The sequence below is a fragment of the Glycine soja genome, chromosome 6 (assembly GCF_004193775.1).
Source record: "Glycine soja cultivar W05 chromosome 6, ASM419377v2, whole genome shotgun sequence".
Lineage (NCBI taxonomy): Eukaryota > Viridiplantae > Streptophyta > Magnoliopsida > Fabales > Fabaceae > Glycine > Glycine soja.
The window spans coordinates 42,591,540-42,605,748 of NC_041007.1; the positions used below are offsets into that span (position 1 = coordinate 42,591,540).

Sequence of the window (14,209 nt, forward strand, 5' to 3'; positions counted from 1 at the left end):
GTCTTCAACCTCCAGCAGTGGTAAAAAAAAAAATATATTATTACCTCAATTTCGAAAAACCCACACATTATATGCATTTTAGACACCCAAAAATACGTTTTAAATCATAGAAAAATTAGAAAACTCACATCATTCCTAATTTTAATGTTATTTTGAATTAAGGAGGCTTAAAACATAACACCCATATACTCAGAAAATAAACTCCACATAGGAACGACCCAATAAGCAAGACAGAGGTACAAATAGGCTCTGATACCAAATGTAAAAATATACATACACTGATCTAAACATGCAAATAAATTTAAATAGCATATTTAGATCAAACAGCGGAAATTAAAAGGAATTACAAGCGTACCTCCAGCCATTGCAAATCGAACGGGAAGCGGCTCACACACGAACCTGAAAGATAGTTTTGTTCTTCCAGACCCTTACTCACTCTGAAGTGTATTTTTTTCTGAATAGAGAAGTGGGTTTGGTGATACAAAACTGAGAGCACCCCATCCTATTTATAGAGTCTGTCCATCACAGAGCTCTCTCAACTTGTTATCTCAACTTGTTATGTTATCAGAACGTGAGATAGGGAGTTATCAGACGTGAGATAAGAAGTTATCAGTACGTGAGATGATGGGTACGTGATTTGTTACTGAAGGTGGTTGCAAATATATTTTGCAAAGATATGGGATGAATGTGGATGAAAAATGGACCAGATTCAAAATAACTAATTTTTTTAAAAATAATAAAATTAATTAATTAAAAGAACGTGGAGGTGAACGTGCACTTCCAACATTCTCCCACTTGGTCCATTTAACCCAACATCAACCGTAACAAGAAACATAATATATGAGTCATGGCGATAGGTCCTCTGATGATGAGTAGTATCTTCCATGTACCACAATATATCAAGTCTCTCAACACTAGCTCTCAACTTAATGAATAAACCATATGTTTATTCTATATCTAAATCGAATGATTTTTCTCGAAATAAATAAATATGTGCACAAAACGATATGAGAAAATATCTAACTGAATAAGAGTTTCATTGAAAATAACAAATGTACGTACAATGAAATTACATCATGGAACCAAAGAGGAAAAGTGAACCCGATCGACTAGACCGCACAGGAAGCAAAGCGGAAGTCATGAATCTGAATTTATGGTCGTTAAGCGCAATTATTAGGAAGCTATGTGAAGAATCTGCAAAGAAAAACCCAAAATCACAATTAGTGGGTTTTTTTATATATAATTTATATTATCTTCAGTAGAAAGGAGAGTGAAAAAAATAGATTTGGCGTTCTGCTTTTGCAACTTCACCCACCACGCTTAAGACCGAATTGGAAATTGGCACTAGCTTCTTAATAAAGGAATCGTGGAAAATAAAGTCTGACTATTTAGCTTATAAATTAAATTTAAGATAAAATATTGAATTTGATCTCTAATAAATATTTAATTTTTTATATTTTTTAATAATTTTTTTATTTTTATTCTTTGGTAAAAAAATATTTTTGGTTTTTAGTTTTCTGATATTTTTTACTAAAATATATTTGTAATCTCTAATAAATATTTAAATTATTTATTTATTTATTTTCTATTTTATTATTTACATTGAGTTCTAAATAAAAAAATATTTTTATTTTTTATTCATAATAATTTTTTAATTCCTAATAAATTAAAAAAATTTGGTATTTGTTCCCGTATTTATTTTTATGTTATTTATCTTTTTAAAGGAATTAATGACAAATAATTTCTTTTACCAGGGAGCAAATAAAATATTTCTAATTTATCGTAACTAAAAAAATATTTCAACGATAAAAATAAATTGTTATTTTTATCAAAGAATAAAAAAATATAAATCTTTTTTTATTAAAAAATAAATATAAAATTTAGATATTTATTGGAGATCATAAACATATTTTAATTTTTTTATTAATTCTTTTAAAAAAGATTAATAACAAAATAAATAAAAATAAAAATATCATTAATTTATCATAAATTAAAAATATTAATAAACAAAAATAAAATTACTGTATGAAATCAATATAGATAAAAAAAATATCATTAAAAAACAAACATTCAAATATTTATTAAAAATGAAAACATAGCCTCTTGAATTTATAACTTCATGTGAACGATTACTTTAATTAATGATGATAAACTTTCAGCGTGTCTCACGGTAACTTTAAATAAGTGACGCGGTTTCTTGCGGATCCCAACATATGACAAGTGGGGGAAGAAGCTGCCAAGAAAAACTCCTCATTTTCAGTGTCCATGCTTTCTTTGTATCCATAAACCATATATGTTAACTTTAATAAATAAAAAAATTAGGTTAAAATAAAGTATTATTATATATCTTGAGTTGAATAAGAACAAGGGAAAAATAAAGTAAAAATACAAAAACAAAAAATCAAACAAATAAAGAGGAAAAGCGACGCATCAAAATAGGTAACGCGATTTCTGCGGACCCCAACATATGGCAAGTGGGGGAAGAACCTGCCAAGAAAAACTCCTCATTTTCACTATCGATGCTTTCTTTGTATCCATAAACCATATATGTTAACTTTAATAAATAAAAAAATTAGGTTAAATTTACACATTTTTTTCTATAATTTTAGGATTAGTATATTTTTGTTTCTATAATTTAAAAATAATTTTTTTGGACTTATCATTTATATTTAATTTTTTAATCTTATATTTAAAAGTAATATTTTTAGTTATTATAGTTTAAAAATTATTTTTTTAGTTTTCATAATTTATATTTTAATTATCTTTTAATTTTTCTTAAAAAATATAAAAATAATTTATTATAAATTATTTTTTATCTCATATATGATAAATTAAATGTGAATTACTCGTTAATATTTTTGTAATAAACTATTAATAATATTATTTATATTTTAATAATAAAAATTTAAAAAATTAGAATATAAAATATATGAATTAGAAATATCACTTTTAAACCATAGATACTAAAGTAAAATTAAAATAAAAAACATAAAAACTAAAAGAATAACTTTTAAACTATACATGCTAAAATAAAATTAAAATATAAATTATAAAAAAATAATAATTTTATAACTATAAAGATTAAAAGATAAATTATAGAAATAAAATGAGTAATTAAAAGATTTTGAAGTCAAAACTGCATGAGTATAGGTTCGTCGTGTCTTGGTTTGTTTAATTTATGGTTTTTATCTACTTTTTGTTCTGATTCCCTTACTTGAAACATAACCCTTTGCCTACGTTTTCTTTTTTCTTTCCAAAACGTCTATGATTATATATTTGTGCCGTAGCAGTGGCTCACTAGGTGTTTCATGGCATCTCCTATATTATTTTCAAAGTGTTCTGCCTCTCTATGTTGTTTGGATTTATATCTACTTGGTGTATATATACATTTGTTTTTATGTACTTGGTCTATATATACATTTGGTGATAATTGTCTATTTTATTTGTGTGTGTTCTCTTTGCAACATAGACTGATACTTTTTGTTATTCCCCACTATGTGCTTCAGACAGTGTATGTCCACAGTTTGAGGTAAAGTGTTTTGATTCCCTTACTTGAAACAGAACCCTTTGCCTACATTATTGGTTTTTTTTGCCTTTCCAATCCTTCTATGATCATACATTTGTGCCGTAGTAGTGGCCCACTAAGTGTTTCATGGCCTCTACTATGTTGTTTGCAAAGTGTTCTACCTGTCTATGTTGTTTGAAAACAAACTGAGGCCTTTTGTTATTCCCCATTGTTTGCTTCAGACATTGTATGTCCATAGTGTATTGTGTTTTATAAATTATTCGTTCGTATTTATAAAGAAAATATTGTGTTTTATTTGTGGCGATGTCTCGCAAGGAAAACCTGATATCTGAATGGTAGCAGTATGAATCACTGATATGTGGCATGTTAACAAGCACAATGGCAGGCAAGCAATTAAGATGGTGTTGATGGACCAAATAACGATTTTGCTGTTATTTGATATATTGTAATTGAGTACATTCGTTTCAGTGCTTTGATACATTCATGAGTTTCATTCCTGACTCTTGTAGGGTGCAATGATTGGCGTCACTCTATGGCAATAACTATTTGCTGAATTTGAGGCAAAGTTGCATTGTGGTTCTGCATATTTGATTCAGAACATTAAAGTTGTTGACAATCATTCTACATACAAAGTAAGTACGATTTCATTTGTGGTTTACCTAGTCAAAACAACTTTTGTGAAGGAGGCTGAACGTCCTGAGATTCCTCCTAATGTCCATGTTATAACTCAATTTGTTGATTATTGCTGGGGTAGTACCGCATGATACTTTAGTTGGTATGTGCTTTAGTCAATTTCAGGCATGGACAATATGATAATTTGTGAAGAATACTTACAATTGTGTTTTTTAAATAGATGTTGTTGGTGTTGTGGTCAAAGTCATTGAGCATAAAACAATTAATCCTACATATAGAGCTACAATCAAGTTGAGAGACAACAAGTATTGTTGATGCCATTATTTTTTAAGACATGTTTAGATAGGTACCATTAGAAGTAGTCTTCTTTTGTAATATTTTAATTTAATGTTTAACTATATATGTTTTGTTTTGTTATAGTGATGGTGAGATGATCATGACCGTGTAGGAGGAATATGCTTTTCAGCTTGATGATGCTATCGAGAAAAATCATTTTGTTAGAAAGCCATTGGTGGTTATGTTAACACTTGTTAAAATCAAAGATCCTAAAGGTCATTCTAATGGAGTTTTCTATTTCTTTCAGATTTGCTTCAATTTATTATATGAATGCATTTTACATGTAACTATAACATTATTTGCAGACAAGTATCCCTTCAATGTCCAAAATATCAAGCACGGGTCAAAGTTGTATGTCAACATTGATATAGCAAAAATCCAAGAATTCCATAATAGGTACAATGCATATGTTTTTTGGAACACTCAAATTTGACCTTCATCTTTTGTTGCATGCTCATAATAAAACCAAAATTTATTCATGTTGATGAATGCATATTAGATGTAGGTACGTTGTTCTATTCTGGCAGAGTATCAAATGAAGGAAGTGTTTCTCAATCACAATATATCCAATATTCCCAACGAAACTCGGTTGAAAAGTTCTTGCATAATGCTCAAATGGTTAGGTTAGGTGAAATAAGCAGACTGAGACAGGTAACAAGTTTAACTATCAAATTAATGACCCTGTTATTTGAATAACTGTTATCAAAATTAATAATTCATTCATTTATGTTTTGCATGTACTGATTTAGGACTGTTACTATTTGATCGTTGGTACGGTGGATGAAGTCATCATTGATACACCATGGAGTTATGATAATTATCCCTATTGTACTATGACATTTGATCCATTGAAAATTGGTGTCAATTTTTGTTCGTGCTAGAACCAAGTTACTCACACCATTCCAAGGTAACTTATATGTCTCCCCAAATTTCCAACAAAGTCAATTCCAATGAGTTATTATGTATATTATTTCAATGTTTATTAAAAGGGATATTGTTGTGTTAGGTATAAGTTAGTTCTAAAAATGGAACAGAATGGGGAGAAGACTAACTTCCATTTCTGGGATGCAACATGTATCAAAATCTTTGACAAAACGGCCGATCAATGTTGCCAAGAGTTGATTGCAGTATGTTTTCTGAATTAGAATCATCCATGTATGTTATCTATATTCATATTGCATTTAATTTGTTTATTTATTCATAGAGTGGCGATGAGATCAAGGTTTTCCCTCCCTATTTTGATGAATTATTGGGAAAGACTTGGGCTATCAAGTTTTAGTACCATGCACGATGCTCAAAAAGGCCTACAATGTGTTGCTGAACCTTGGTACCAATATTTGAGAGACAATGCCTTTAGTGTTGGAGATGAGATATGTTTCTACTTCAGGCCTAATAAAAAAGTATGAAAGTTGATAATCAGAAAACAGTTGGCTTGGGATGACAGTGACTCCAATTGAAGATGGCAATTCAGTAGCTTATTTTAGAATTGTTTGTTGGTGAAATTATTATGTGTCTATGCTAAAGTACTTCTATGTTGTAATTCAATTACCTAGCATTGCCAGACAATGTTTCCTTTTGGTATTTACGACTATCTGAACAACGTTACAAAACTATATGGTCATTTACTATTTGTTGAAATATATAACTTTCTTTTGGATATATTCATATTTTGGTATATAGTATTAATTTGTGCAATCCAAAAGAACACTGAACCCTATCAATGGTTGTTACATATATCAATGCTATCCAAAAAGTTTTAAATCTAGTATATAAGAAGATTTTGCTATAAACATTGTTTGTAAAACTTTGTATTTTGAAATCAACAAGTTTATCAATAATGCATGTTTAACACAAATAAGACTAATAAATTAACAAACACACCAAAGATTTCGACGAAACACAAATTCAATAAAATATAACAAATGTATTGAATAAAACATTTTTGTGAAAGCTATCAACACAAGTAATGAAAAGTAGTTACCAAATTACTGTAGTGTTGATAGAAGTCTCAGCCTAAACCACACAAATGTCTAATCATAGATTTGGTGGGAAACAAAAATACGCGAGGGAATGCACAAGTCACCCTTCTTCCTTTTCTTTACTAGCTTCTCATGACTATCAATGGTGAACAATATCAAAATCTTCACCCAACTTCTACAACATCAATTCTCATTCAATAGCAGGTAAAAGCTAGATGATGATAAATGATGAACGAAATGGGAAGCCAAAAAGCAAGATTACCACAACATCACAACTTACCTCCAACATGAACAACAAAAGATATATTTTTTACTCCAAAATCTGAAGGAAATTTTCTATATTTATACAATTTATTATATGTTATACTTAATATTCTAACAACCATTCATGTACCATTATTTGTTCTGAAACAATATCATGTGGCTACTATTCGTACATTGCTAGATATATGGAAGTAATACTACATGTTGCAGGATTATATGTTGCACCTAAATTCTTATTTTCAAAGAATAAAAAAATGTTGTAGAATACTTTAACAACTGAAAGTTCAAATGGAAAATTCTGCTCAACAAAGGAAAAATAGAAAACACATTTTGCAAAAAAGAAGACAAGGTTCTAACACTCCACATCAACATTTAGCAAATGGTAACAATGACTACAAACCCCCAATTGACGTGTACATATTTCAATAAATACTAATTCAAATATAAACACTGTTATTGCAGAAAAAACGTAAGCGTATTTCAACATGTCACCCACACTTTATTGATGACAGTCCTACACTACATATACAGTGTACACCTTTGGCAAACATCACTTCATCTTCGAATTAGTCCCACCAACATTACACTAGGGAATTTCAAATTGGACGAAAGCATACTATCAACCATTTATTTTAAGCTACAAACTGCCAATATATCACCATAAATTATACAAGCTAGCACGCAAGCATACAAGAAGATCTCTGGATCATTGTTTGATTGGTACAATACAGTTAAATTTATGATTAAACTGCAATTAAACTTTAGTCGAATTGGATACGTAGATTGTTCATGATCCAACCAGTACATTATATTGAACATCTCCCAAGTTTAATTTCTTCATGGTGATATGTAATAATCCATTCACCGGATCTCATCACACATTTCACATCCTTGTCTCAGCTCTTGCATTCTATGGAATGGAAACACTTTTGATGCGATTATTATTTGAATACAAGTTCCCTCCTGCATGAATAATTTTTATAAACCTTGCAGTATTATAATAATAACTTTCAGGGTTCTATTCGTAATGGACCATTAAGTGTAGTCAAATTGAGGAATGGCAAAACTTAGACTACATCAAATGTCTTACTGATAAGAAATGTGTAAGTATCTTCTCTAATTGTAGCATCCAAGTTCTCTAAATGTGTAAGTATTTTCTTCCAAGAGTTTGTGTTAATACTGAAGATTTGAGTCTAGCTGACTTGATTTAATAATAATCTGCAACAATCTATAAATTATTATATTCAGTGGCAAAAAAAATAGGAAACCTAAAATAAGTGTACAAAAACAAATTATTAGCTTAAGACCCACAAGGCTTGAAGAATGAAAATTCTAAGACGCAATTATTAGCTTTGTACAAAACAAATTGGAAAAATAAAGAAAGAAGCGTTTCTTTCTACAATTATTAGCTTTATATTTCTTCACTGCCGACAGCCGACAGTAATTGTCCTCGCTTTCAGATTCTGCAATAGCAATGACTTCTAACACCACTATCCAAAAACATTTAAAATTACTTGGTTGAAACATATAAAAAATACTAAAAGTAAAAAATCTTAAAAGTTTAGGCACAAAATTATAATTTATTATTATTTTTTGCAAATGTTTTATCTTATTTTTCTACAAAGACTAGCTAAGACCAAACACAGCCAAATTTACATAAACTTTAAATATTTTTAATAATAATGATAATAATACAATTAAATATAAATGAGTCACGTCTTGAATGCCTAAAAATAAAAATAAAAACGCGTTAGCATTAATATCTATTGTCTTCACTAGAAAAAACCGGACAATGAAAAAAACAAAGAGGAAAAAGCCGGGCAATAAAAACGCGTTAGCATTAATAATGCTCGATCATGCTAGCTTTACAACAAAGAGGAAAACTTAGTCCAACTTGACAGTTCTGCCAGCGAATTGAAAATTGACATTAGCTTCTAAGGGATGTGTGGAAAATAAAGTCTTACTATTTAGCTTATAAATTGAATTTACGATAAAATATCTTTTTAACTTCTAATAAATATTTAAATTCTATATTTTTTTATTTTTACTCTTTGGTAAAAAAAAGCTTTATTTTTTGGTGTTTTGACACTTTTTTTAGTCTTTAATAAATTAATAAATATTATATTTTTTCCTAATAATTTTTAGTTAAAATATATCTGTGATCCTTAATAAATATTTAATTTTTTTTATTCTTTGATAATTTTATATTTACCTTGAGTATCAAATAAAATAATAATTTTATTTTTACATATCGATATTTTTAAATTTCTAATAAATGAATTTTATTCGTTCTCAGATATTTCCTTCAGATCTAAATTTAAGCAACAAAAAAAAATTAGACTTAAATATAATCAAATATTAAATAGCTTTTATATTATATTTAATAATAATATTTTTATTTTGTCTTTCATTTAATAAAATTTTATCTCTTGTAATAACCAGGCTAATTTTAGAAAAAAATTGAATTAAATATTACTAATTGAATTTCTTCTTTCATACATTTGCCAGCAGTTAAGTTTACTTATATTTATGTTAGGGTAATATATCTTTTATCATTTGTTATTAATTTTTTTCGAAAACATTAATAACAAATGAATTTTTTTTATCATACAATACATAAAAAATTTCGAATTTTTAAAGTTGAATTTTACAATATTCTACACGAGCAAGAAGAATAGGAAATCATGGTCTTAGAATATTTATCTTTCTTAAATAGACTAATAATGTCATTCCGATAATTATTACTTTTGACTTTATATTTCTATTCTATGAACTTTCTTTCATAACTTTAATTGATGATAATGAACCTTGTAGCATGTGCAATGGGCCTATGTGGCAAGTTACACATTGACTAAGTGACGTGGTTTCTGCGGATCCCACATATATATGGCAAAGAGGGGAAAACTCCACTAGCTGACTTGACTTAATAATCTTTATCTATTATACAAGCAAGGCCCTGACTACCGAAGCTCTGTCCTTTTGCCACCTGTCCCACTTCCGGACTCTATCATGTTGACACCTATCTAATTATAGGCCTTCTTTTATGCTTCTTCTTTGCTCATTGTCATGTGTTGCCACCTGTCCAATAATAAACCCTCTTTTATGCTTCTTTGCTCTTCAGTCCGTGTGTTGCCACCTGTCTAATAAAAAACCCTCTTTTATGCTTCTTTGCTCATTGCTCACTTCAGTCCACGTATCCTGTCCCTTTGTTTAGGTTCATCCTGGCCATTTTTGCTTCTTCCCTTTTCCGCTTTCCATTTTTTTGCCCGTACCTACAGTTGTCCTGTCGGGGTTTTTTTCTCATTTCTTCTTTTCCCATTTCCCAATATTGTCATTGTTTTGCCATTCTCATCCCGTACCTCCACCTCTCCTATCCTCACTCCGTTCACTATTTCTCTCCTTTGGGCTTGCTTTCTGAACTTTTGGTTTGTGTTGCATTTGCTTATTTTTTCCAATTATGTGTTCATTGTCTGTTTACCTTTTTCGGTTTCCTTTGGACTGAAGTGCTGAAAACATGTGTGAGCTTTGCCTGATTCTGATTTACATTGCTATTGTTTATGCCTTTCTGTTCGTTTTGATGCCTACAATTGTTTCTATTTTGTTCTTTTTTTTTACACGTTTGTATGTGGTTCGTTTTGGCCTTTATGTTCGTTTGCTTGCATGCGTTAAAAAACATTCACCTTTGTCTTTGTTTTTTATGTGTATTGCTTTGGACTCTTCATTTTCATTTATGTTTAAAGCTTTACCTTTGTAGTTGGTTTTTTTTGTGTATATTTGCTTTGTACTGAAAAAAAAAACTTGAGCTTTGTCTCATTTTGATTCTCATTTAGTTTGGTTGTATTTGGTTGTATATTGCTTTGGACTGAAAACAAATGTTGTCTCATTTTGATTTTCATTTGGTTTGGTTGTATATTGCTTTGGACTAAAAACAAATGTGACCTTTGTCTGATTGTCACTCTCATTTTCTTTAGTACTGTTTAACTTCTTCTATATCCAGCTCTGGAACTGTCATTTGGTTCTTCTTTTTCCAGGTTTGTATTTGGTTTTTGTGTTTCTGTCCATTTTCATTCATGTGTAAAAATCTTTTATTACCTTTGTATTTGATTTTTTTTTATTTCCTCTATTTTTGTCCATCCTTCTTTTTTGTTACCCTTTACCTTTTTGTTGGGCTTTACTGACGTGTGTTGTTATTTTCTTCTCTTATTGCAGGTTTCTATTTTCGTCCAACTTTTTTTCCCGGATTGCTCCTGTTTGCCACTGTTTAAAAAACCAAAAAGGTTTGCTAATGTCTGTTGTTGTTTTGTTCTAACCACGTTTTGAGTTATGCATTTCTGTTTGTCACGGTTTTTTGCAATAACAAAAAGATTTTCAATGTTGGTATTGTTCCGACTATTTGCTCATGTTCAATGTGATTCCTATTTTCTTTGTATTTGTCTCTCTTTTTGTCATTCCCAGTGGTCTTTATTATCCGTGTTGTCGCCATGTCTCAGAAAGAAAATCTGATATCTGAGTTACACACCAGAAAAGGAACATGGAAAATAGTTGTCCGTATCACTGATCTTTGGCAAGCTCGAAAGCAAAATAGTAAATAAACAATTGAGATGGTGTTGATGGACCAAACGGTTATTGTTGTGTTCTTTCTGATTGTTGTTATTACTCATTTGTATTGTATGTCATGTCACTTCTTTTTATGGTTTAAGTGTTTTAGGGTTCAAAAATTGGGGCTACTCTCTGGCAAGAACTGTTCACTGAATTGCGGGACAAGTTACAGTGTGGTTCTTCGTATTGGATTCAGAACCTGAGGATTGTTGACAACCAATCTGAATACAGAGTCAGCCCAGTTCCATATTTGGTTTATTTCCTAAAAACTACATCTGTCAAGGAAATCCACCGTCCAGAAATTCCTTCTAATATTTATCTCATTACTCCTTTTACTGATATAATCTCTGGCCTCGCACCCTGCCATACTTTAGTGGGTCAGTTTGTTTAGTTTTTTGTTTAACCAACAATTTGATATGCATATTTGTCTCAGACTAACATTTGTCTTGTCTGGCCATCTTTGACAAGATATTGTTGGTGTGGTTGATGATATGATCGATGTTAAGACGGTTAATCCCCCTCACAGGATGACAATCAGGCTCAAGGATAACAGGTATTCAAATCTCCTAATTTAACACACACACACACATATATATATATGTTCTCACACTAACCAAATCAGACCATTCCAGTTTGTCCTTATTATTTTATATGATGATATATGATATATGATGAATAGGTTAGCAACAACTAACATACTGATTGTGATTGTTTGGTCATAGTAACTGCGACATTCTAATAACTGTTTGGGAGGACTATGCTATTCAGCTACATGATGCTATTGACAAAAACCTTCTGCTTCAAGAACCATTGGTTGTTATGTTGACCCTAGGTAAAATCAAGGATGCTACAGGTGTTTTTGGTGTTGGTTAGTCTTTATTATGTAGATTTATTCACTTTGGGTGATAAATATGTATGTTGTTGATGATATTGATGGATATCATTCTAGACAAGTATCCCCTGAGCGTGCAAAATATCAAATTTGGATCTAAATTGTATGTCAACGCTGACATTACAGAGATACACCAATTTCGTCAAAGGTTTGTCATTAAATTTACATTTTTACAGTGTTGGCATACTACAACGTTCATGTTTTTTAGTTTCTTTGCATTTTTTATACGCTTTAATGGTCGGATTCTAATTTTTTATATTGTCGTCCATTCAGTTTGTCTGTCCCATTTTATTCTGGTGGGATAATCCATGATAAAGATGGTTCTCAGTCCCAATCTAGCCAGAGGAATGTGGTAGAAAATTTTTTGCAGAATGCTCAGGTAGTCAATATAGGTGAAATCAACAATCTCAGACAGATTAATAATTGAACAATGCTTTCGTTAATATGGGCTTTACCACATGTTTTTTTCCTCATCTATTATTTACCATGTTACAAGATTGTTACTGCTTAACTGTTGGAACAGTTGACGAAATCATCATTGATGCTCCATGGAGTTATGACAGTTGTCCAAACTGTACAACCACATTTGATCCATCAAAAGGTGGCTCAGCTTGCCATTCTTGCCATACCAGTGTGATCGATACAATTCCACAATTAGCCATGATCATTTTTTGTACTAATTATTTACTTACACACTTTCCTGTTTTTAGCAAATTTCCCTAAAACTTCTATGGATGTCAAGGTATAAATTAAATTTTAGGATGGAGCATAATGGGGACAAAGGAAACTTCCTTCTCTGGGATGCAACATGTATTAAGCTGTTTGGTAAGATTGTTGGAGAATGTCGAGATGAGTTGATAGCGGTATGTTCTACACAATACAACCATAGATTAAATAATGATTCTGTGATTTGTCATTGATACCATTTACTTCACCTGTCTAGGCTAGGGATGATATTAAGGTGTTTCCAACGTGTGTTGATGAAATCCTGTCCAAAACTTAGGTTGTCAGATTTAAGTTCCGTTCACAATTGCGCCAATCATCTGTGTTGGATGTGAGTGAAGAACTCCATCATATTCAATCATTGATAGCCACCCTTGGGTTGAAGGTAATAACTAAATAAGTTTATCGCAATATAAGGTCAACAACAATAAATGGTGTTTCTCCTGTGTTAATATTTTTAATGCATGAACAATCAAGGGAAAAGCAATAGCTGTTGAGCCAGAAAGTTCACCACCAATTTTTGTTCCCATGGTGGGTCTTTTGTTTCAATATTGCATGATGCCAAATATTTACTTATGATATTGTTCTTAATATATATATTGCTAAATGTGTTCACAACCATCGTTGTCACAGTCTTCTGATTACGATCCCGGAAACTCCACCTGTTTAACTCCAACCAAAAGGATTAATTGTCAGCAACCAGTTCTGATTTTGATTCTGATGAGCATACATAGTATCAGTTATCAACTAACAAACATATCAAAGTTGAGTAATTAGGGCTTCCACAATCTTGTGGATTCGGCTTCTATGTTTTGTTTAACATCAATTTGATCGTATTGAATCTGCTAACTGAGTACATATGACAATATATTTTGTGCGGTCCACCATCATTTCATAGCAAATGATGTATAAACAATCGAATATCAAATATATATGATAATATTTAATTAAAGTTTTACTTTTCATTGGTATTCATCCGTCTCATACTCTTTACTATCGCGAATACCATTACAATTATTAAATCAATAACATACAACCATATCAATTAACTATTCAAATTGCCATACGATAACATATAAATCGATTCGGTTTGCTTTGTTTGCATGTTACTAAATCAAGTTTGACTGTATGACGAACAAAATACTTGGTTTCATGCAATATCCTCCTGTCATATTTACCGTTTTATTATATATTCAATATTCAAATGTTGGGATATATCCAAATATTAGCTTATGTCATTTAATGGTTTAATTTTTT

At 30.5% G+C, this 14,209-nt stretch overlaps 1 long non-coding RNA gene and 1 pseudogene across 4 annotated transcripts in view; both read left to right on the forward strand.

The window, feature by feature from the left end:
- LOC114417021 overlaps positions 1 to 14,209 on the forward strand; it is an 85,025-nt pseudogene that overhangs the window by 45,949 nt on the left and 24,867 nt on the right. The gene's annotated exons all lie outside the window — the stretch shown is intronic.
- LOC114417022 lies at positions 3,921 to 6,162 on the forward strand. 3 transcript variants are annotated; one of them, XR_003667696.1, is made up of 6 exons: positions 3,921 to 4,158; positions 4,801 to 4,891; positions 4,995 to 5,146; positions 5,245 to 5,402; positions 5,502 to 5,622; positions 5,700 to 6,162. It is a non-coding gene; the product is annotated as an uncharacterized LOC114417022 (long non-coding RNA). The 3 variants fall into 3 exon arrangements; XR_003667697.1 differs by having other exon boundaries at positions 5,001 to 5,146; positions 5,502 to 6,162; XR_003667695.1 differs by having other exon boundaries at positions 3,922 to 4,158; positions 5,502 to 6,162.